The sequence below is a fragment of the Sapajus apella genome, unplaced genomic scaffold (assembly GCF_009761245.1).
Source record: "Sapajus apella isolate SASKATOON/1434 unplaced genomic scaffold, GSC_monkey_1.0 scaffold39, whole genome shotgun sequence".
Classification (NCBI taxonomy): domain Eukaryota; kingdom Metazoa; phylum Chordata; class Mammalia; order Primates; family Cebidae; genus Sapajus; species Sapajus apella.
Window position 1 is genome coordinate 1,597,155 of NW_022436979.1, and position 25,976 is coordinate 1,623,130.

Below are 25,976 nucleotides of genomic sequence, written 5' to 3' on the forward strand. Positions count from 1 at the left end.
CAAGTTCTTAACAACCTACAAACAGACTTAGACTCCCACATAATAATAGTGGGAGACTTTAACACTCCACTGTCAATATTAGACAGATCAACCAGACAGAAAATTAATAAGAATATCTAGGACTTGAACTTAGATCTGGACCAAGAAGACCTAATAAACATCTACAGAAATCTCCACCACAAATTCACAGAATATACATTATTCTCAGCACTACATCATACCTACTCTAAAATCAACCACATAATTGGAAGTGAATCACTCCTCAGCAAGTGCAAAAGAACGGAAATCATAACAAACAGTCTTTCAGAGGACAGGGCAATGATATTAGAACCCAGAATTCGGAAACTAACTCAGAACTGCACAATTTCATGGAAACCGAACAACTGGCTCCTGAATGTTGACTGGATAAACAGTGAAATGAAGGCAGAAATAAAGATGTTCTTAGAAACCAAAGAGAACAAAGACGCAATGCACCAGAATCTCTGGGACACATTGAAAGAAGTGTCTAGAGGAAAATTTATAGCACTAAATGCCCACATGAGAAATAAGAAAAGATCTAAAATCAACATCTTATTGTCACAATTTAAAAAACTAGAGGGGCAAGATCAAACAAATTCAAAAGCTAGCAGAAGACAAGAAATAACTAAGATCAGAGCAGAACTGAATGAGACAGAGACATAAAAGATCCCTTCAGAAAAATCAGTAAATCCAGAAGCTGGAACTGGAAAAGGCCAACAAAATAGACAGACTGCTAGCCAGACTAACAAAAATGAAAAGGGAGAAGAATCAAATAGATGCAATAAAAAATGATAAAGGTGATATCACCAAGAGTTCCACAGAAATACAAACTACCATCAGAGATTACTACAAACAACTCTATGCACTACCAGTAAACCTGGAAGAAATGGATAAATTCCTGGACAATTGCACTCTCCCAAGTCTAAGCCAGGAAGAAGTTGAAACCTTGAACAGACCCACAAAAAAGGCCGAAGTTGAGGCAGCAATTAATAGCCTATCAACCAAAAAGGTCCAGGTCCAGACAGGTTCACAGCCGAATTCTATCAGACATACAAAGAGGAGCTGGTACCATTGCTTCTGACACTATTCCAAACAATACAAAAAGAAGGAATCCTTCCCAAATCATTTTCTGAGACCAACGTCATCCTGATACCAAAACCCAGCAGAGACTCAACAAAAAAAGGAAACTTGAGGCCAATATCCATGATGAACATAGATGCAAAAATCTTTGATAAAATACTGGCAAATCAATTGCAACAGCACATCAAAAAATCTTATCCATCACGATCAAGTAGGCTTCATCCTGTGGATGCATGCTGGTTCAACACATGCAAGTCTATAAATGTAATCCACCACATAAACAGAGCCAAAGACAAAAACCACATTATAATCTCAATAGATGCAGAGAAAACCTTGGACAAAATTTAACAGTGCTGTATGTTAAAAACTCTCCAAAAACTAGGCATCAAAGGAACACATCTCAAAATTATAAAAACTTTATGGCAAACCTACAGCCAATATCATACTGAATGTGCAAAAACTGGAAGCATTCCCTTTGAATTCTGGCACTAGACAAGGATGCCCTCTCTTACCACTCCTATTCAATATAGTATTGGAAGTTCTACCCAGAGTAATTAGGCAAGAAAAAAAATATATATATTACTCAATGAGGAAAGGAGGAAGTCACAGTTTCTCTATTTGCAGATGACCTGATTGTATATTTAGAAGACTTCATCATCTCAGCCCAAAATTACCTTAAACTGATATGCAAATTCAGAAAAATCTCTGGATACAAAATCAATGTGCAGAAATCACAAGCATTCCTATACACCAATAACAGACTAACAGAGAGCCAAATCACGAGCGAACTCCAATTCACAATTGTTACAAAAGAAATAAAATACCTAGGAATACAACTAACAAAGGTTGGAAAGGACCTCTTCAAGAGAACTACAAACCACTGCTCAAGGAAATAAGAGAGGACACAGACAGATGCAGAAACATTCCATGCTTATGGTTAGGAAGAATCAATATCATGAAAATGGCCATACTGCCCAAAGTAATTTATAGATTCAACACTATCCCAAAAAGCTGCCAATGACCTTCATAGAACTGGAAAAAAACCACCTTAAACTTCATATGAAACCAAAAGAGAGCCCGCATAGCCAAGACAATCTTAAGCCAAAAGAACAAAGCTGGAGGCATCATGCTACCTGATTTCAAACTATACTACAAGGCTACAGTAATCAAAAACAGCATGATGCTGATACCAAACCAGAGATATAGACCAATGGAACAGAACAGAGGCCCTGGAGGCAATGCCACACATCTACAACCATCTGATCTTTGACAAACCTGACAAAAACAAGCAATGGGGAAAGGAGTCCCTGTTTGATAAATGGTGTTGGGAAAACTGGCTTGCCATGGGCAGAAAGAAGAAACTGGATCCCTTCCTGACACCTTACACTACAATTAACTACAGATGGATTAAATACTTAAACATTAAAAACCCTAGAAGAAAACCTATGCAAAACCATTCAGGACATAGCCATAGGCAAGGACGTCACGACTAAAACAACAAAAGCATTGGCAACAAAAGCCAAAATAGACAAATGAGATCTAATTAAACTCCAGAGCTTCTGCATGGCTAAAGAAACAATCGTTAGAGTGAAATGGCAACCAACAGAATGAGAAAAGATTTTTGCGATCTACCCATGTGACAGATGGCTAATATCCAGAATTCACAAAGAACGGGAACAGATTTATAAGTAGAAAACAAACAAACCCATTCAAAACTAGGTGATGGATATGAACAGACACTTTTCAAAAGAAGACATTTATGCAGCCAACAAACATATTTAAAAAATGTTCATCATCACTGGTTATTAGAGAAATGCAAATCAAAACCACATTGAGATTCCACCTCACACCAGTTAGAATGACAATCATTAAAAAACCTGGAAACAACAGATGCTGGAGAGGATGTGGAGAAATAGGAACACTTTTACACTGTTGGTGGGAGTATGAATTAGTGCAACCATTGTGGAAGACAGTGTGGCAATTCCTCAATGACCTAGAAATAGAAATTCCATTTGACCCAGCAATCCTATTACTGGGTATATACCCAAAGGATTATAAATCATTCTATCATACAGACACATGCACATGTATGTTCATAGTGGCACTGTTTACAATAGCAAAGACATGGAACCAACACAAATGCCCATTGATGATAGACTGAACACGCAAAATGTGGCATTTATACGCCACAGAATGCTATGCCGCCATAAAATGACGAGTTTGTGTCCTTTGTAGGGACATGGATGAATCTGGAAACCATCATTCTCAGCAAACTAATACAAGAACAGAAAACCAAACACCACATGTTCTCACTCATAGGCGGGTATTGAACAACGAGAGCACATGGACACAGAGAGGGGAGCATCACACACTGGGGTCTGTTGGGGGGCAGAGGAGGTATAGTGTGGAGGTGGGGAGGTCAGGGAGGGGTAACATGGGGAGAAATGACAGATACAGGTGATGGGGTGATGGACGCAATAAACCACATTGCCCTGCAATCCTGCATGTTCTGCACAGGTACCTCAGAACCTAAAGTACAATTAAAAAAAAAAAGAACAGAAAAGAAAAGAAAAAAGAAAATGCATAGTCAGTGCATGTGGCTGAGTTTCAATGTTTTATTTACAAAAGCAGGTGATAAATTAGTTTGGCCCTTGGTCTGTAATTTGCTAAACATTTGCTGTCATATGAATTCTAGTTTGAGAGACTAAAATGATATATGACGTAGGTCAAAACTGGCACCAAAATACTAAAGATAAATGAAAGTAAGATGCTACCTTCTTCTTAATATTATACTTGAACCCCAACCCTCCCATGTGTGGTTCTCCTGAATAAGCCAAATCAGAACAGGAGACAAATTTAAGATGAAATCTCTTCCTTCTCTTCAACTACTACTTCTTATAATGCTAATGAGTGGTAAAGAGAAGACAATATGGAAAATGCTTATGATGACATTGAATACTAAAAAAGAAATCAAATAATGCTTTCTAAATGACTGCAAACCTATTTCAACTTTCAATGTGGGAGTAAGATACATTTTATTTATAAATTAATCATACAACTTTCAATGTGTTACTGCAACAGGAGTAAGTTAGAACCTTGAAAACATCCTTAAGGTAAAACCATACATTAAAGGGATTCCTTTATGAAAGGCTGAGCAAGTGGGTGAGGTATGAAAGCATGTCACCAAGAGCTGAAATTGGGAACTGGGAGAGGAATAGACAGATATAAAATCCCTACAATAGAAAACATATATATTTCCCATTGCATTTTTTTCATGATTGATGATAAATTAACAATTTAATCTATTCTGGGTCAAGAATGACTTTCCTCATGTACATTTCTAAATAAGATGCATAGATCATATGTTAGCTCAAGTGAGAACTGAAACCAAGGTCCCAGATGCTGCTGGAATTAATTTTCTTTATACCACCTTTCCACCGCTTTCATGCACATCTGCCTCGTTCTTTTTTGCCAACTTTTCCATGATGCTGGAATCGTGTTTGGCAGTTTCTCTGCAGTACTTATCTTTGGCCACACATCTTTACTTACATGACCATCCCTGTGGGTACAGACAGAAGAATTCTAAATCTGACACCCCCATAGTATCACTTAATTGGAGAAAAGGAGAAACAGTTCTTTTAAAAAAGGGATATTACTTCCTAGAGTTAAGAGTGAATCTTGGCAGAGAAAATGAATAGATAGCTTCTTAAAAATCATTAATTGATCAAAAATTATAATTATTAAATAAGAAACAAATATGCAACTGGGAAAAATGAATACACATTTTGTGAAAGAGAATATAAGTATACACTGTAATTGGAAAGTATATTTTAAAAAGGCCACTGATAAAAGATAAATGAGAAAAAAATTCTTTTTACAATGAACTTAACAATTAAATAGCGTGCACAACTCAGGGTAGCTAGGTAAGAATTTTAGTAGGTATATAAAGTTGAGTCAATATTTTAGTGAGCAATTTGAAAATTTTATCAAGAAATGTTACAATAGAGATACCTTTAAATTTTGTAATCAAGTATATGTGTCATTAATCACATCATTTAAGTAGCAATAAAGTGTCTCCTAAACTATTTAAGAAATAGATCACTACAAATAACTTCATAGCTTTCATGTGCTCCTCCCAGATCTATCCCAGATCTATCACCTTTCCTCTCCATTTCTTCATGCACATGAAATTGACCCACTTCGTTTTATGTAAATATTGACTTGCTTTTATTTATAAATTAATCATACATTAAAGATAAAGATAACACTCTTGCATGAGTTTGAGCTTAATATAAATAAGAACATATTGGAAGTATATTTTGAAGCCTGCTTTATTTCTTGAAGTTTTTTTTAGATTTGTCCCTATGTGTATACACATGTGCATGCCTGTGAACATCCGTGTTTTAGGGAGAGGGACGGTGTTCACACCTTGTCATTATGAGGTAGTGGCCCATTCAATGAATACAATTCAAACTGTTTCATCTCTTGTAGGTCAGTATTTTGTTCTTTTCTACTTTTGTGCTGTTTGAAATAATTGTGCTATAAATATATTCATATGGCTGATAGTATACATGCAAAAGATTTTCTTCAGGGAATATAAATGAATTTCATACATTATGAGGTATAGATGGCTTCAAGTTCAGATAATGACAAATTTGTTTAGCAATGTGATTATAGAAATTTGCCCTTATACCAGAGACATCTTCCCATTGGTCTACTGCCTTGTCACCATTCGGTGTTTTCAGAGATTTCCTATATTTATTTTAGTTTAAGGGAGTGAAAAAAGATAAAAGTTGTCCTCTTCTGGCTATCTGATATCCTGGGAGTCACCTTTGCTTGTGTTTATTGGCATTTATGCCTGCTCTAATAAAGGGTTTTTGTTATTTTTTTCCTATTTTTTCTGTTACCGTGTTTATCTTTTCTTTGTGGATTTGTAGGAGGTTTAGCATTTCCTGGACATAAAGGTGTTGTTGGTGACCTGTGGCACAATCTTCCCCAAGTTTTTGTGATTTATTCATTTGCTTTATGATATCTTTTGATGTCCAGATGTTCTTAGGTTTAATGAGGTGAGATTTATTGGTGTTAGACTTTGTGGTGGAGTATTGCTGTGTAAGACATCATTCCATACCACGAGATCATAAAGACATTCTAAATTTTTTATAAAATTTAAATAATATTTTTACATTTAAATCTAAATTCTCTCTGGAATTGATGTCATATATGGCAGCCATCCTCATCCTTTTTGACATCAGGGACTGGTTTCGTGGAAGATAATTTTCCACAGACAGCTTTTTGGTGGAATGGTTTTGGGATGATTCAAACCATTACATTTGTAATGTAAAGTGCATTACATTAATTGTGCACTTTATTTCTATCATATTACATTGTAATATATAGTAAAATAATTATACAACTCACCCTAATGTAGATTCAGTGGGAGTCTTGAGCTTGTTTTCCTGCAACTGGATGGCCCGATCTTGGAAGTGATGGGAGACAGTGACAGATCATCAAGCATTAGATTCTCATAAGGAGAGCACAACCTAGATCCTTCGCTCATGTAGCTCAAAACAGGGTTTGTGCTCCTACGAGAATCTAACACCGTCACTGATCTAACAGGAGGCAGAGCTCAGGCACTGATGTGATTGATGGGGAGTGGCTGTAAATACATATAAAGCTTCACTTGCTCACCCATCATTCAACTCCTGTGGTGTGGCATGGGCCACTTCATAACAGGCCTGGGACCTACCCTGGCCCTGGTATATGGTATGAAGTAAAAATATATTAACTCAATAACAAATTATTCCACTGAAACTCACTGAATAAGTGATTCCTGCACCATTCCTCTACAGCATCATCTCTGTTATAAGGCGTTATCATGGTTCCTTATCTGCATGGACCTGTTTCTCTACTGATCACTTTTCTCTCCCTCTAATATATTTTTTTCTGTTTTACTTAAGTACCACCCTGTATTCAATACAATAGCTTTCTAAAAATCATAATACTGGGGGGAAGTCACATGTTTTAGATTTTGCTATTTTGAGATTATTCTAAGTTTTCACTACCATACTTTTCACACCAAATAAATTTGATGAGCTGGTTAAATGTTACATACTACAACAAGTTGGGATTTTATAAAATGTAATTAAAACTGTAAGATCAATTTGGGGAGTCTTGGCAAAATTTAAATAATGACATAACTTTTCACATGTTATATCTCTCCATTCTTTAGCTTTTTTTAATGATGATACATTTAGACTTTCAATTCTACATATATGAACCCACTTTAAGGCACAGGCTCTGCCAGTAGTGTGCCAAAGTGTGTAAAAACATGTATTCACATAGAAAATGGATGGATAGGCGCAAGTAGGTAACTAGCTAGCCAGCCAGATAAACAGTTCTTCATGACAGTGATGTTTTTAATAGCTACAAATTAGAAACCACCTATATGTTTAAGAAGGGTAAATTAGTTCAATAAAAACTATGATTCTTACTGATAATAAATTATGCAGAAATTCAAATCACATTTCTGAAGCACACATAAAGCCAGGAAAAACTTAATAATTATATTTAAGTAAATAATACTTTAAAAATTATATGTATATATATTTACACGTGTGTATCTATTTTACATAAATATTCATTCATAAATATCTATGCTAAGATCACCACTATAGAATTTAATACATTTGGACATGAATATATGGAGTTACAACCCATTTTATGTTGAATTGAGTCCCCTCAAAAATTCATGTTGCGGTCCTAATTCTCTGGTAGCTCAGAATATGCACTTATTTGAAAATAAGGTCTTTACAGAGCTAATCAAGTTAAAATAAGATTGTTAGGGTCAGCCCTAATCCAATAAGACTGGTGGTTTTTCTAAAAAGGGAAAATTTGGAGACACACATGCACACAGGGGGAACCCATGTGAATATTAGAGTGATGTCATAAAGCAAGGCATTAACAGTGGAAGAGGAGCTGGGAACAGATTCAACCCAATCTGTGGTACTTAGTTATGGCAGTCCTAACCGACAATCCACCAGTCAGTGGGCAACTGCTGGTGCTGAGATGCATACGTGGTTTCTCCATGGATTAGTCTGTTTTCATGCTGCTGAGAAAGACATATCTGAGACTGGGAAATTTACAAAACAAAGAGGTTTAATAAACTTACACTTCCATGTGGCTGGGGAGGCCTCACAATCATGGTTGAAGGCAAAGAGGAGCAAGTCACATCTTACGTTGGTGGCTGCAGGCAAAAAGAAATGGCTTCTGCAGGTAAACTCCTGTTTTTAAAACAACCGATCTTTTGACAATCATTCACTATCCTGAGAACAGAGCAGGAAAGTCCTGTCCCCATAATTCAAACACCCTCCACCAGGTTCCTCCTGTGACATTTGGGAATTGTGGGAGTTACATTTCAAGATGAGATTTGGGTGGGGACACAGCCACCCGTATCACTACACTTCTCAATTCATTTGTGAGTCTAACTTTGATAGCATATTTGTAAAAATAAAAATGTAAACCATTTAAAAGCCTGAACACTTTAAATAATAATTTTTTGTAGGAGAATAGGGTTTTTTGTTTCTTTTTAATAAAAGATCAATGAAACCTCAAAGGGGTTGCCTTGTCTTAATAAGATTTTGCTGTATATAGACTTAGGTGAAGGTATCCATAGAGATGGCGATATTATGAAATATTGAATATAGAAAGCTACAGAGAACAGTGGTCCAGAAGCACCCAGTGGCCAGCAGCTTGTCCCTAGCAGAGCGTTTCCAGTGAATAGCTTTCGCAAGTACCCTAGAGGGCACATTTTGGGTAATTTCCACCAACAGAGCACCAAAGCAACTTTGCCATTTATTGAGCCACCAAATGGGGCTCTTCCTTTCAAGTACCATCTCAGAGCCAAGGATAGTGGCTGTCTTTTACCCACTATTTCTATATTCCTTAGAGTTATCTTTCTTTCTTACTCAACGATTCCCTCATTACTTTGATCCTGTCTGTTAGAGCTGTAAATAATTCTATTAAACTTTCTGTGTACAAATTTCTTCATGTTTTTTTCTGTCTCAGCATCTGAGTCAACTTATGCCAGATAGTTATTTTTTACCCACATTTTAAATAGACATGAAAGTCATGGAAAATTTTCTTCTGAAAATCACTCCCTGCCCATGCCATGACAAATGCTATATTGCTGGTCATGTCACCTATAATGTGTACAGTGTCTTAGTTCAGGCTGTTATAAGAAATCACCATAGACTGGGTGTCTCATAAGCCAAAAAACAAAATTTTATTTCTCACAGCTCAGGAGGTTCAAATTTTGAGATCAGCATACCTAAGGTGGCACTGACTGGGTTCTAGGGGGAGCCTTCTGTGTTGCAGAGGGCAACTTCTATTGTATCCTCACATAGCAGAAAGACAGTGAGAGAGCTCTCCAGAGTTCCTTTACATGGGCATTAATCCTACTCATGGTCCTCCACATTCATTAAATCATTACCTCCCAAAGCCTCCACCTCTTAATACCATTGCGTTGGAAGATACGATATCAATACATGAATTTTGGAGAGACACAAACATTCAGTCCACTGGAAACAGCAAAATGTTCCAACTTTTCAGAGAGAGCAGTAAACAAATCCTCAATCTATTAAGTGCTTGCGTTATGACCTTCAAAGTATTTCTTTGTGTTTGTGTTGGTTTTAAATCTCCAATAATATGCTTTCAATTGCGTCCTCTAAAAATATCACATAAATTATTGAAAAAATCAAACTGTGAGTAATCAAGCATTTTTCACTATAGTTTCACCAACTTTAAAAGTGATGGTAGTTTGGCCTTGAACTTGGGGATCACCTGTTATGATGACAAAGACCACCAGTGTTTTAAAGTTTACACTTTGACAAATGCTGCTATAAGCAGTAAAAAGGAGGAAGGACTGAAGAGAGAAATCCCCAAGTCATGAACTTCAAAATCAGAAAGGCTTTGATAAAGGGATGAAGAATACTAGTTTGGAACTAGTGATGGTTAGCCAGAAGAATGTAGTAACAAGCCTCTTGGGTTATAAGGTGTGGGAGGATAACCAATTCCTAAGAGAAGCAATGTTGGCAGCTAAGTTGCAATTACATCTCGGAGAAAAAAATACTGTAAAAAATACTGGATGACAGACATTAACTGTCATAAAAACATCAAATTAACTGATGTTTTGACTGAAAGTGGGAAACATTGGTGTATTGAAAAGAACAAAAAAAATTTAATTAATAAGAAAAACAGATATTTGATCATTTTACATGGGATATTTGCTTTTCTGTTTTTCACTAAATGTGGGTTGGAATTGGTTTCTTCTCTACGTATTCCACCACAATCACCATTTGTCTCTTGTTTCAATCACAATTACCTTCTATCTGGCCTCTTTACCTCCAGGTTTATCTCCATCAATCCCTCTATTCTAAGAGCAAATGATAATCTATATTAAATGTAAACATGTTTCTGTCATTCTTAGTTGTCCTTTTTCCAGTTCTTTACCACCTTCATCATTAAGTGAAAGACACTAAGGATTAAAAGAACTTCCACGATCCTTCCTCTCTCCCTGTCCACTGTCATTTCTCATGAAATGTCCAGACCAGCCAGGTGTGATGGCTCACGCCTGTAATTCCAGCGCTTTGAGAGGCCGAGGCAGGTGGAACATGAGGTCAAGTGTTCGAGACCAGCCTGACCAACATGTTAAAACCTTGTCTCTACTAAAACTACAAAAATTAGCTGGGTGTGGTGGCACATGCCTGTAATCCCAGCTACTTGGGCTGCTGAGGCAGGAGAATCACTTGAACCTGGGAGGCAGAGGTTGCAGTGAGCCAAGACTGCACCATTGCACACCATCCTGGGCAACAGATTAAGACTCCATCTCAACAAAAAAAAAAGAAAAAAAGAGCAAAAGAAATGTCCAGACCATCCTATCAAATGCATGATGTCTCATACCTTCAGTTGTGGCTTATGCTGCTTTTCAGTTATCAGGGAGCTGTTTGTTAGCAATGAAAGTGTGGGGAACTATATGGAATACGAGAATGGCATAGGAGAAAGAATTTATTTAAAATAAATTTTTTTAATGTAGTGAGATATATTATTTAAATCTGCAAATAAGTGTGAAAATAGATGGAGGGTATAATTTCTTCTTAGAAAATCATGATTCTGCCTTTGCTCCAGCAACTAGTATCATCTGTTTAAATTTAAACCAGCCACCTTACCTTTTCTAAATGCTAATTTTCACAAATATAAGTTGGAAATAATACTTTAATACACATTTGCCAAAGGAATTAATTGTATAAAGGAAATCACATTCAGAAGTTAAATATAATTTAAAAACTTAGGGAACAATAGCAGCAGTGTGACAGATATTTATGCAAATCATAGTTTTTATTTCTTTGTCAGAGTTCTCTTTTATTTACGTACTACTCTGAAATGCAATAATTCCAAAAGAGTTGCATAAAGTAGACAAAGAATGTATTTTCGTCTTGCTTTTAGGTCATTTCTGAATATACTTTGCTGTCATATTTAGAATTTTCTTAACAGTCTAGGAAATAACTTCCATATATCTATAAGCTTTCTAAGGGTCAATCATCTGGCTCTGCAGAGTTTTAGTAGCCTGACATTTATCAATGTGGAGAATCAACAAAAAGACTTTCACACAGAGACACATTACACAAATAGATACAAATGCCAATGGCGGGAGACAGCCTGAATGATGTTGTTGAGTGTTACTAATGCAGCATTCTGAGGCAAATTCGCTTCCTTGGGAACATGGACATTCACACACAGATTGATATAGTACAATGTTTCAAAAGCAAATATTCTCAGTTGTGGCATAGAACACAAACGTTGGAAAAAGAAATGTCCAATGTGTTTTGTGTAACTGATGATTTAGCAACTTTATACCTGAATTTTTCCATTCACTGAATACTAAAATTAAATGGTATATTCTTAAGAGCCAAAACAATGCTTATAAAAATTCATATTTATAATGTGAATAAACCATTAAATATATAAAAGTTAAGCAAAGCTGGCAATAAGAAAGAACATAGAATTTATTTACATAAAATGAATTTTTAAAATTGTCCTAAGATGAAAAATAAGCTATTACTGCTTTTGAGGTTCTGATAATTTCACATCAAAGTTTTAAAACTGCACATTTGTAAATCACAGGTGGGGATAATTTAGTAATCTTGTATCAGCTATCTGCTCCCATTTTCTCTGTGTAGAAATAACTACCGTCATAGGTCAGAAACCTCAGTGTTCTGAGAGTCTTTTGAAGAAGCAAGTAGCTTATCCTGAATCAGCCAAGTATAACAATAGTTACTTGAATTAAACATTATAAAAAAATTTATACGATTCTATTTATTTGCACCAAAATTATTTCTTGATAAGCATCTTTTTAAAAGATAATATATCACTTTCTTTTCATTCAACTTTGTCAAATGGCATTAATTTCATTCTAGAAATGAATTTACTGGTATCAAATTCATTATTTATTTAAGAGGATTAATATTTCTAAATAATTGTGGGAATATAAAAGCCCATTCCAAAACATTCACATTTAAAAATATATATATTTCTAATATTCGTTTTCAAGGCTAAATCATGCAAATTCAAGGATTTTATTTCCACAGTGTCTAATTTCTAATGTTACAAAAAGCATAATTTACTTTACTGCCATTGTGGGGCTTTGCTATCTCAAAGTGAAAATAAAACTGTTGGCTACAGGGTGCCATTTATACATAGAATACAAAGAGTGAAATGTAAAACTATTACAAACCTAAAGGGGGAAAAATATTGGTTCTAATGGACTTTTGATTGCCAGTTGCAACACTCTTGCTTCTGAACTATGTGCTAATTTCTCAATAGGACACATGCATAGCTGTGAGCAGTAAAAGTACTATCATACCCAATAATTATTTCACACAAGTTCTCCAACTAGCAGAATTGAATTTTGGTTTTTCATATGACTAATGTATGCTAATATGATTTAAATTACAGAGAACTCAAAAATAGTTGATTTAATGCCTTTAGAAAAACTATTAATTTCATAGAATGAATTATTCCATTGTTCTAAATATCCCATAAGTTGGGAGTTTATGTGCTGAGTAGATTGTTTAAGAGTTAACTATTTAAATACAAAATTTTAAGTTAATAATTTAAGGCATACTTTCTATATCTATAAAATGCAATCACTCATGTTTTGCTGATTTTGTATTTCAAATGAGGAATTAGGGAATCCATTCTATTTCAAATGAATTTGTTTGTTATAGTCTACTCATAGCTGACATTTTCCATCTCAAAATATCAACCTTAAACAAATCAATGCTTATTAAATATATATTTAAAATGTGTCTAGTTTATCCTTTAAATATGATTTACCTGAATTATATTAGTAAGGAAAAAAAACTGCTTTGTTTTATATAGGCCTCCAGAGTAAATGACAAAGACTCCCTTGAGCCCATCCTGGGATTTAATAACGCCACTCACAGTAAAGTCGTACCTAGATAATGTATCAGCCCTTCATGCTCCAGTCTACACATTTGTCTCCTGATTGTATCCTCTGCAGAGAACAGGAACAGCTGGCCACCAGCCTTTCTAATAATAACCTTCCAGTACTTGAATTTCATTGCTAAATTGCTTTTTTGTCAATAAAAGAATCTATTTGTAAAAGTTCCCTGTTGGGGCCTCTTAGGCTGCCCACTGTTATTAAAATAAAATTTCCTGTACATGCAGCAGAATAGATACTTCTTTTCAAGACCTGTATGAAAGGCTGTGTTTTCATTATGGTTAAAAAAAAGCTTGTTAGATATGCCCATGAATTTTACCTTAAAAGTCAAAACTAACAATTTGTTTGTGTAATTTTGTTGTGGCCATTAGTTCCCTCGGCATCAACCACTTTTCCTTTCTCTTGTTTCTATCAGTTACATGTTTCTTTGGGAATTCCCTTCTTCCCCTTCTCAGCCACATCTTTGGGGTCAGATGAACTTCACTATAGGTCAGGATGGATCCTGAGGTTCTCAAGTCGATTGTTACATTCCACTCTTCACCATCTCACCCTAACATGATGGCATAACTAATTGATGAAATGTGGCCTCATGCCCCACCCCAGGCCAGTGACACAGGAGGATGTGTTTGCCTGGGGTTTTTGTAAAAAGAGTGTTTTGTATCTCTCTTCTAATAGGACCAGAACAGATGCTCTCTTTCATGAAACAGATGTAGTAGACATCTTCACTATTGCTGCTAGAACAGCAGCCACTCTGGAAATGAATGTGATAAAGAGAGGGCAGAGCCCTTTAAGAGAAAGTATCAGGAATCTCTTGATAGAACAGTTTTTAAAGTGAGGCCTTCTGCTGAACTATTCTGTTTTATTAATATATACATTTATAGCTTTATTTACATAAATTATGCATGCATTTATATTTCTGTTTCTTTAGGTCAAGTGCAGTTTTCTATAACTTGAAGAAAAGATTATTAATTCATAAAATTTTCTAGTTAAACTTTTCTGTTTCTAAAAATGTGTGATTGCTAACAAGACCTACCTAATAAATGCTTGGGGGGATGATATTTAAAATATATGTATTCTTAAGATTAACTTCTCGCTAATAGTACTCATCATTACTAGTGAAGACTTCCTTTATTCTAGCCACAAAAATCCTAAAAATATGATTGAATTCTTCAAAAGAACAAACTTTAATCTCCCAAATATGCAATTCTCAAAAAATTTAATGTGCTGAAGACCTTTATATGATTAGACGCAAATAAGGAAGCAATTAAGTCATTATTAATTAGTACTAATGAGCATATTATTCAGGCTTGTGTCTCAAGTAAAGAAAATAAGTGACAAATCCTTGAGGAAGGGTGACTACAGGGACAGAATCATAAACACCTGTCAGATTGCAGTGCAGGGTGGGTGTGGAAACCCTAACAACACAGCCTCCCAAATTCTATCCAAGGCAAGGGTGCCATGTCAGGCTCACCTACTATTTCACATCCTTTTTAGGGAAAAAATAATAAGTCAGGTTTACATTTTTCTAATTAAATGCGTTCTTCGTATCCCTTTACCTTTAATAAGTATTTTTAGGCTTATTTGTTCTTTTTCTCTCTAAAGGGTCCTACTATGTCTAAAAATATTTTTAAACTGTTTTCTCTAACTTTTAAATGTATGTAAGAATTCTTTTCCCAGGAATATTCTTTTGCTGTAAGCACTGTCTGCCCCAACTGTAGCTTCCCTTTCCTTTGTAAAGCCTGGAAATATTTTTATGATTTAACCTCTCTCTAGTCTTCCCACACACCCACCCACTACCAACACACATATCTAGGCCACATCTTTGCAACCATTAAAATAATGTTCCACACCCCTGGAAGGAGCCAGTCTGTTGATGGACTTGCTGACCTGCATTCTTGTGATTGCCTTTATTTCATATGCTACTAACGTGAATCATTCATTCACTTATTTATTTATTTATTTAGCAAACATTTATCATTTCCTTTGTGATAAGCAGTGTTTTTGGCATCTCAGATACAATTGCAAATAAACTTCAAGTCCTTTACAGCCCAATGGCTTTGTTAAAACATACTTAGATTATACTACATGGAAACATTCTGAAAAGGTTTTGATGTGTTACACAAAACCAGGTTATGTGATCCTTGAACTGCAGTGATAATATCTTTATTTCATTTGCAACCTTATGGCAAAATCTAGAGGACTGTTGAAAAAATAGGAAAGGAAGGCATCTAAGTATAAGTTGTGGTTGAATTTATAGTTGCTTTAAAAATGCTTCCTATGAAACATGATGTTGCATAACAGGAGTCATGCTTTTTAGCTTGACCTTTTTTATTTTCGCTTGTTTTATTATTATACTTTAAGTTCTGGGGTACACGTGCGGAATGTGCAGGTTTGTTACATAGCTATACAAGTGCCATGGTGGTTTGTTGCATCCATCACCCTGTCATCTACTTAAGTATTTCTCCTAATGCTATCCCCTCCCCTATCCCCCCACCCCTGTTATCCCTCCCCTATCCTCCCACCCACAACAGACCCAGTGTGTGATGTTCCCTTCCCAGTGTCCATGTGTTCCCATTATTCAACACCCACTTATGAGTGAGAACATGCAGTTTTTAATTTTCTATTCTTATGTCAGTTTGCTGAGAATGATGGTTTCCAGCTTTATCCATGTCCCTGCAAAGAACATGAACTCATCCTTTTTTATGGCTGCATAGTATTCCATAGTGTATACGTGCCACATTTTCTTTACCCAGTCTATCATTAGCTTGACCTTTAAGCAGTAAATTGTGACAGTGGAATTGTTCCTCCAAGAAAGTATTCCATCCCATTGTTTTATCTTCACAAGAGATGGCTTTTTGTCTTGATTATGAAGACACTAAGGAAAACATGTTCTCAAGGTAGATAAACAGACACTTAAAGAGAGTATCCAACTTCCATGATCATAATTTTCACCTGATATGTTTGCAAGTAATAGAGTCACCAGGCACCCGACTTGATTATTATGACTAAACTCATTTTGGAAATATTATACTGGAGAATCATAGTAATATTGACTAGATGAGACCGGACTTCCATCAGTGTTTTAATGAATTGACCAACTAGAAACCTGCCTTTAAAAGTAGAAATTATCTCTTTCAATCTTCTCACACCTTTTACATTTCTATACCTCCATTTCAAAAATGAAAGTGAAATCATATGCCTTGCTATGCACCTTATATCATAATCAATCCCCATGTAAGAGAAATTCAAACCAAATACTACTTTATAGACAGAATTTTTTTTTAAATTTTATTTTAGGTTCAGGGATACAAGTGCAGGTTTGTTACATAGGTAAACTTGTGTCATGGGGGTTAGTTGTACAGATTATTTATTTTATCACCCAGATACTAGGCCTAGTAACCAATAGCTATTTTTTCTGATCCTCTCCCTCCTCCCAGCCTTACCCTCAAGTAGGCCCTAGTGTCTGCTGTTACCCTCTTTGTGTCAATGTGTTCTCATCATTTACCTCCCACTTATAAGTGAGAACATGTGGTATTTGGTTTTCTGTTCGTGTGTTAGTTTGCTAAGGATAATGGTCTCCAATTCTATCCATGCTCTGGCAAGAGACATGTTCTCATTCTTTTTGATGGCTATATAGTATTCCCTGGTGTACAAGTACCACATTTTCTTTGTCCAATCTGTCATTGATGGGCACTTAGAATGATTTCATGTCTTTGCTTTTGTGGATAGTGCTGCAATGAACATTCAGATGCATGTGTCTTCAGGGTAGAATAATTTATATTCCTTTGGCTATATGCCCAGCCATGGGATTACAGGGTTGAATAGTAGTTCTGTTTTTAGCTCTTTGAGGAATTGCCACACTGTTTTCTGCAGAGGTTGAACTGATTTACATCCCCACCAACAGTGTATAAGTGTGACCTTTTCTCTGCAACCTGACCAGCATCTGTTGTGTTTTAACCTTTTACTAATAGTTATTCTGACTGGTGTAAGATGGTACCTCACTGAGGTTTTGTTTTGCATTTCTCTAATGGCCAGTGATATTAAGCTTTTGGTTTTTTGTATGCTTCTTGCTGTATGTATGTTTTCTTTTGAAAAGTGTCTGCTCATGTCATTTGCCCACTTTTTAATGTGATAGTTTGTTTTTCTCTTGTAAATTCATTTAAGTTCCTTATAGATGTTGAATATTAAACCTTTGTCAGATGCATTATTTGCAAACATTTCCCATCCTGTAGGTTGTCTGTTTACTCTGTTGATAGTTTCTTTTGCTGTGCAGAAGTTTTTAAGTTTAATTAGGTTATACTTGTCAATTTTTTTTAAATTTCTATAGCCCTGTAGTGTAGCTTAAATTTGGGTAACATGATGTTGCCAGCTTGATTTTTGTTTTGTTTTGTTTTATTTAGGACTCTTTTTATTTGGGCTCTTTTTGGTTCCATGTAAATTTTAAAATTGTTTTTTTTTCTTTTCTAGTTCTCTGAAGAGTGTCATTGGTAGTTTTAGAGAAATTGCATCAAATCCATTAATTGCTTTTGGCAGTATGGCCATTTTAATGATATTGAGTCTTCCTATCCATGAACATAGAATGTTTTTCCATTTGTTTGTGCCCTCTCTCATTTCTTTGCATAGTGTTTGTAAGTCTCATTGTGGAAACATTTCACTTCCCTGGTTTAGCTGTATTTCTAATTGCAGAATCTCAGATAGAAATGAATTTAGTCCTTATCCTCAATGCCTTTGAAAAAGCACCCATCAACTTTTTTTGTTATACTTTCTGGACTCAAATATCTTTTGTAATTATGTTTCTTGAGAGTATTTTTCACATTATCTTATCAATCTCCTACACATACCAATACTCCCAATGTTTATATAATACATTGCCATAAATACCTTACATTAATATTAACTTAGCATGTCTCACTGTGCTCTTATTCTATGGATCCAGGTGTATATTATATGACACACTTCCACTTGTTTCTACATTCCACAGGGTACAAGTTCTTGTTGTTAAAATTAAGGCTACTTCAAATTTTTATGATCTCCTACTTCTCTATTTCCAGGGCTTTGTTTTTCTATCTATGGCAGAACTTTCACTTTCTCTCTCGAACATGGGTTCAAGAGTTCCTTCTGAACTTCTTGGGAAAAATCTGACAAATACACTAATATATTCAGTAAAACAAAATATGAAAATTAATATCATTTCCTTAGCTAAATTAAATTTTCAATTTTTTTGTACATAGTAGCTAATAATATGTCTATATAAATATCAGTATCATGTCTCATTCTTTCATATTTCTCCTCTTGTTAAGTTTTACTCTATCAGTGAATAATAACTGGCTTTATTTTGTTTTAATTCTTATGATGTTAACTACTCTTATTTTCCTAATGCCTTGATTTTTAGTTTATTTGGAAGAACTTGTTTTCCCCTGTGAACAAAAACTATATGTAAAATAGATTTACTTTGAAAATGTTAACTAGATATTATAATTTTGTTAAATAAATTTTATTATATACTTTGAAGATTGATGATAATAAAATGCCTCTAATTTTTTCATGTAAATGGAGCTAAGTTTTCAGGTTATGTAATACAAGGAAAGCATTTTTTAATGCTTTCCACAATGCAGGCACTCAACAAGTGTTAAATATAATCATTGAATGAACTAGTCTTTCGTTTACAAAAATGAGCAACCATTGCTCTATTCAACAAACATTTTTTGAGTATGCAATGATAGCAAGATACTGAAATATTGGGAAAGTGATACACTAGGTATTCAGAGTTTATAATGTAATTCATACAAAAGGCAAGGAATGATTCAAGGTGCAGATTATATTTGTTTCTTATTTAGCATCTCTATAGACTCATTTTGTTATTTGTATTAGGCCATTCTTGTATTGCTATAAAGAAAGCCTGGGTAATTTACCAAGAAAAGAGGTTTAATTGGTTTAGGTTCTAAAGGCTGTGCAGAAAGCATGGCACCAGGCACCTGTTTGGCTTCTGATGAGGCCTCTGGAAGCTTACAACCACGGTAAAAGGCAAAGGCAGAAATGGCATGTCACATGGCCAAAGCAGGAGCAAGAGAGAGGGAGGGTGTGTGTTGAGGAGGAGGTGCCACATACTTTTCAATGACCAACTCTCACGAGACCCCATTATCATGAAAAATCTGTCCCTATGATTCAAACATCTTGCTTCAGGGTTTACCTCCAACATTTGGCATTTCAATTCAACCTGAGATTTGGGTGGAGACAAAACTATATAATTATTTAACTTATGTGCCCTAACCATTGCTCTTTATCAGATATGCTAAAGAATGCAGACTTGTGATATTTTTTCCACATAGACATCAAGACCTTTATAAAACCACTGCCAGCGAGTGTCTACTATATATTCCAGACCACGAAGTCCATGCCAGAAAATTGATAGTTTTGTAGTGAAATTTGATTCCTATAAAATCAAGAAAAGGAAAAGACTGAATCTCTTTTCATTAAAGATAATCGCCTTCTCATAAGGCATTTGTGATCCTCCATCTGAGGGCTTTGTAGTGATAATCTATGTGAGATGCAGGCAGGAAGTGAAAAATACTGTGTTCCAGGGGTAGCTGTAAGCGAATTTCAAGTTAGAGTAAGAGGATACATATATCTCTGCTTTCTTATCCTTCCTTGAGATTAATTCTGCAGCAGGTTCGACGTCATTGCCCAGGTTTTGCAGGATGACATTGCTAGTTGTTCATAGTAATTACTGGATCAATAACACCTTTTGATCATTTTTCTACCTTCTCGATTTTACCTTCACATAGATTCCTGGAACTCAAATCTTAGCTTATGATTTGCTTCTGGGAGGTCCCCAGCCCAAGTTAATTAACACTCAATTGGTATATAGTAGAGATGCTATGATTTCTGGGCAGCACTGGTGTTGAGGTTGAAGAATAGGACCTTAGTGTCCTTAAATGACCTTAAAGGACCAAATCTGATGAGAACTCACTATCATGAAGGCAGCACCAACTCATGAAGGATCTGCAGCTATATCTAAAGACACATTGAAAAATTTCCATTTTAAATTTGATGTCAGTAGCTAAATTGAGTAGTGTATTTTTAGTATTCACGTGTTTCTTATGTGATTTATAAACCTTCCCTCTATATTTTAGGTGAGATTAACTCAAACATTAACTGAGATTCTATTTGTAAAGGGCCAATAAAAATTTTTAACAATTATAGAAATGTACAACAAAAGCATTTTTACTCTATTATTTTATGATTATGGTTAGGCTATTTCCTTCTTATGCCAACTTAGAAAATGCATGCACTAATGAGGGAAGTATAGGCATAATAATCTTGATCATATTTTATGTTGTTTTAACTTTTTTGCATTTTACGTGTGAATGCTATACAATGATTTATTATGTAGTTGTAAATTCATTTTGGCTTGTAGAAGTTGAGCTACATATTTTGTTCAAATAAAAGACAAGTTAATTTTTTTCAACATTTCACAGATGGATTGTGGCAAATTAAAATTTTGCAGAAATTTATGTATTCTGGATGAGACAGAAAAATACTGTAGAGGCTGCTTCTCTGAAAAATTAAATTTAAAATTGATTTTAAAATATTTTATTGGTTATGTGGCCTTACAAGTGGTTAACCTGAGTGTTCTTCATTATGGAACTGTCTGAATTGACCTTTGCTTTAGAATATTCTAATTCTAGATATTTTCATGATTTTTTTAAAAAAACCTCATTAACAGCACATGCTGAATTAAAGTTTTGAGTGTAAGTGTTGCATGCTAAGTACAAATGTTGAGTAATCAATCAAAATGTTAAGTGTAGAAGTATTATGATGCCATGGTGGGGTCCAGTAGATTTATGTCTGAATCATTGCCATATGCCACAAAATTGCCTTGCACATATAGTTGATTATTCCAAAATACCTAATTTTATTCTTTTTTAAAAATAATTTATTTATTTTACTTTAGGTACATACCGTATCTGGCATTTCTCCCCATGTTATCCCTCCCGACCCCCCATTGTCTCTCCCCTAATTTTATTCTTGATTGATTTCTTTCTGCTATTTCCATGTCCATCCATTAGCAGACCCCACTGACTGTTCATCCCAAGGGCATGACGGATCTGTGTACCTGTTTCCATTGCAGGCTCTACTGCCCTAGTGAGAATTACAGTCTTCTGCGAAGATAATAGCTTCACGATTTTTCATGCCACCTTTATCAATCATCTATTCTCTATTCATGTATACTCTATAGAACAGTTTGTCACCTTTTCAAACTCTTCAGTGGATTTTTATCACACTTAGATTCAAATGCAATGGCCTTCCATAATATTACAATCCCTTCAAAGATCTCTTCCACCCTGACCTGAGCTATCTTTTCTTGTATGTCTCTTGGCCTCCCTATTATATGCCAGTCACTTCGTTTTTCTTGCTGTTCTATGAATGCACCTTGTTTGCTCCTGCCTTAGCCTTTGCTCCTGGTATTTCCTCTTCCTGTAACGTTTTTTCTTTTTTTGACATAAACATCATCAGTCTTACCATTCTGATATCAAATGCTACCTCCTAAAACAAGATTTATTTTTTGACCTCTGAATCCAAAGTAGCCACCAAGTCACTCTCTGATATATCACCAATTTGATTGTCCTGTGTATTGCTTATCATCACGTGACAATTTTCTTATTACTTATTTAACAGGTTTATTTGTCTCTATTCCTCAACCAGAATATGCTACACTCCTTGGAAGGGAAATAGCCTGTCTTCCTCATTACTGTGTTTTCAGCATCTGTGTAAATTAGGAAAGAAAGTCAGTACACATACTGAGAGTAAAGTAAATACAATTTAAAATGGCTTCATTTTTGTGCATAAATATGGCTATTTTATAGTATATTTTATGTAATTAAAGTCTAATGAAATGTGGGAACTGAAATGTGATCAGCGTCCATGGGAAGAGTTTAAAATATCTCAGATTTAAACAACATACAGCATAATAAAGACCTTTGCTATTATCATGCTTTTCATAATGCAAATCATATCTTGGATTTGTATAAATGTGATACTTAAGAATCTTCAGCTCATTTCTGAAGGAAATATTATTGAAAAGTACAGAATATTTAGAAACAATTAGAAATAGCTACTGCTCCCTCATTGTTTTAAATCTTAAAGATTCTTTAAAGTTGCCCCTTAGGAAAAAAGTTTGTATTTTCAAACATTACAGAAGCTTCAAAGAATCATTTTTTCCCATCTGTTACAGTATTAAGGTAGATTTCATTTGATTTGAAAAGTCGCAGTGGTGTTCTTCTACTTAATAATAGTATTTAGGTTATCAAGACATCTGCTCAAGCAGCAGAATTCTCAGAATACTCACTAGAAGCCCTGAGCTCATTAGCACGTTTCAGATGACATGAACAAGTTTCTGTCGCTGACAAGTAGAATTTTAATTCCATCAGACAGTAGATGTGTTGACAGTATTGTTAGCAGGGTTCAGAAAGAGGACATTGTCCAACAAGTGCTCTGTTTAAAGAATACTCTTCTTTTGTAAAGAAATCCTAGACTTGATGTACAGTGTCTAGGTAATGAAAAAAAAAAAACTCTCCAAATTATAGGTCAGAAGTGTAGTTCAAGGTATAAAAGGAAACCTGCCCAGGACAGACATTTCTAACTTAGAACAGCATCTTTTCAGAACAAGTAACAGTTTATATATATATAGTATTAGTGAAAACATTTGGGCACCATGTAGGCAAGTGGCTCATACTGGTTAAGATCAGCGATATTTTAATTTAATTATTTTAAGTAATTAAATTATACTTTATGGCATTCAAAGCACAATTGAGTGGTTATAGCCAGAAGTAATTCTAGCATTTCATTCACACATATTTTGGGACCATCCCGCTGTTGTGAGGGCAAGAGAAGTGTGCGATTACAGAAGGAATCAGCCCACTAACTGGTATTTATAAATGGCTTATGATTCAAAATGATAAACCATCTATAAATTCACCAATTCAGAATACTTATAACTGTTTTTTCTTCCCTGTGACACAAGCCTTTGGTAGATGTTTCTATTAGTCCTGATTTTACTCTCAGGCTTCCTTTTTGTTCAGCTTTCCTCAGCTCCTTTTGGGGATAGAGACAAGCTGTATGATTTATCTGAAAGTCAATTTGCAGCCTCACCCATGAGCATCCTCTACCTACACACAGACATATACAAAAACTGCCTTATGTACACATGTCTGTTGTCAAATATTATCATTGGGAGACAGGATATCAAATAGTAATTTTCTGAAATAATCATAACTTGCCCAAACTACAGATGCAAATAGAAAAGTAGATCACTACTACTCACGTTTGGAGATTGAAATTTCAAATACAGGCTACAGTAATCAAAACAGCATCGTACTGGTACCAAAACAGAGATATAGACCAATGGAACAGAACAGAGGGCTCAGAGGCAAACAACATATTTACAACTATCTGATCTTTGACAAACCTGAAAAAAACAAGCATTGGGGAAAGGATTCCCTGTTTAATAAATGGTGTTGGCAAAACTGGCTAGCCATGTGCAGAAAGCAGAAACTGGACCCCTTCCTGATGCCTTACACTAAAATTAACTCCAGATGGATTAAAGACTTAAACATAACACCTAACACCATAAAAACCCTAGGAGAAAATCTAGGCAAAACCATTGACGACATAGGTGTAGGCAAGGACTTCATGACCAAAACACCAAAAGCATTGGCAGCAAAAGCCAAAATAGACAAATGGGACCTAATCAAACTCCACAGCTTCTGCACGGCAAAAGAAACAGTCATTAGAGTGAATCGGCAACCAACAGAATGCGAAAAAATTTTTGCAGTCTACCCATCTGACAAAGGGCTGATATCCAGAATCTACAAAGAACTAAAACAGATCTACAAGAAAAAAAAAAACAAGCCCATTCAAAAGTGGGTGAAGGATATGAACAGACACTTTACAAAAGAAGACATACATGAGGCCAGCAAACATATGAAAAAATGCTCATCATCACTGGTCATTAGAGAAATGCAAATCAAAACTATGTTGAAATACCATCTCACACCAGTTAGAATGGCAATCATTAAAAAATCTGGAGACAACAGATGCTGGAGAGTATGTGGAGAAATAGGAACACTTTTGCGCTGTTGGTGGGAGTGTAAATTAGTTCAACCATTGTGGAAGACAGTGTGGTGATTCCTCAAGGACCTGTAGACATAGAAATTCCGTTTGACCCAGGAATCCCATTACTGGGTATATATCCAAAGGATTATAAATCGTTCTATTTTATAAGGACACATGCACACGAATGTTCATTGGAGCTGTGTTTATAATAGCAAAGACCTGGAACCAACCCAAATGCCCATTGGTGACAGACTGGACAGGGAAAATGTGGTACATATACACCATGGAATATTATGCAGCCATCAAAAACGATGAGTTCGGGTCCTTTGTAGGGACATGGATGAACCTGGAAACCATCATTCTCAGCAAACTGACACAAGAGTAGAAGATCAAACACTGCATGTTCTCACTCATAGGCGGGTGTTGAACAATGAGAACACATGGACACAGGGAGGGGAGCACTACACACTGGGGTCTGTTGGGGGGAAATGGGGGAGGGATGGGGTGGTGGGTAGGTGGGGAGAGATAGCATGGGGAGAAATGCCAGATATGGGTGAAGGGGAGGAAGGCAGGAAATCACACTGCCATGTGTGTACCTATGCAACAAACTTGCATGTTTTTCACATGTACCCCAAAACCTAAAATGCAATAAACAAAAAAAAAGAAAAAATTTCAAATACAGAAGGGACCACAATAGTATGATAGGAGTTATTAAGAAATTATTTTAGGTAGATAGGAAAAGAGGTCCTTGGGAAGTTTTCATTTTTTAAAGCATCTCTGGAAAAGTTTCTTGTAAAGCCCAGCTCTTTGATTCAGGCTGGCAACCTTTAACATGTAAATAGCAGCCATTAGAAATTGGGTCCACCCAATATGGCCGTTCCCTGGCCTTCTTGCCTTTGTCCCACATGTTCCTGGCAATATGGCCACCCCCACTTATCCCCACAGGTGTGGAACATCATGGCGCCCTTCATTTGCATATTAAAAGGCTTGAGTGGGAGGGCCAGGTTTTCCCGGGTTATATGAATGACATGCCTGGTCAAACCAATCCCCGAGGCCTATGCAAACCAGATTCTGCCTTCTCGAACCTCTGTATATTGACCTGGCTGGTGTCCCCTGCACTTGGAATTCCCTCTCTCAGCTTTGGAGCCCCACTCACTCTGTCTCTGCACAGGGGAGCTTCTTACTTCTTCCTTCCTTCTTGCTCCTTCTTGCTTATTAAAGTCTCCACTCCTTAAAACCACTCCAC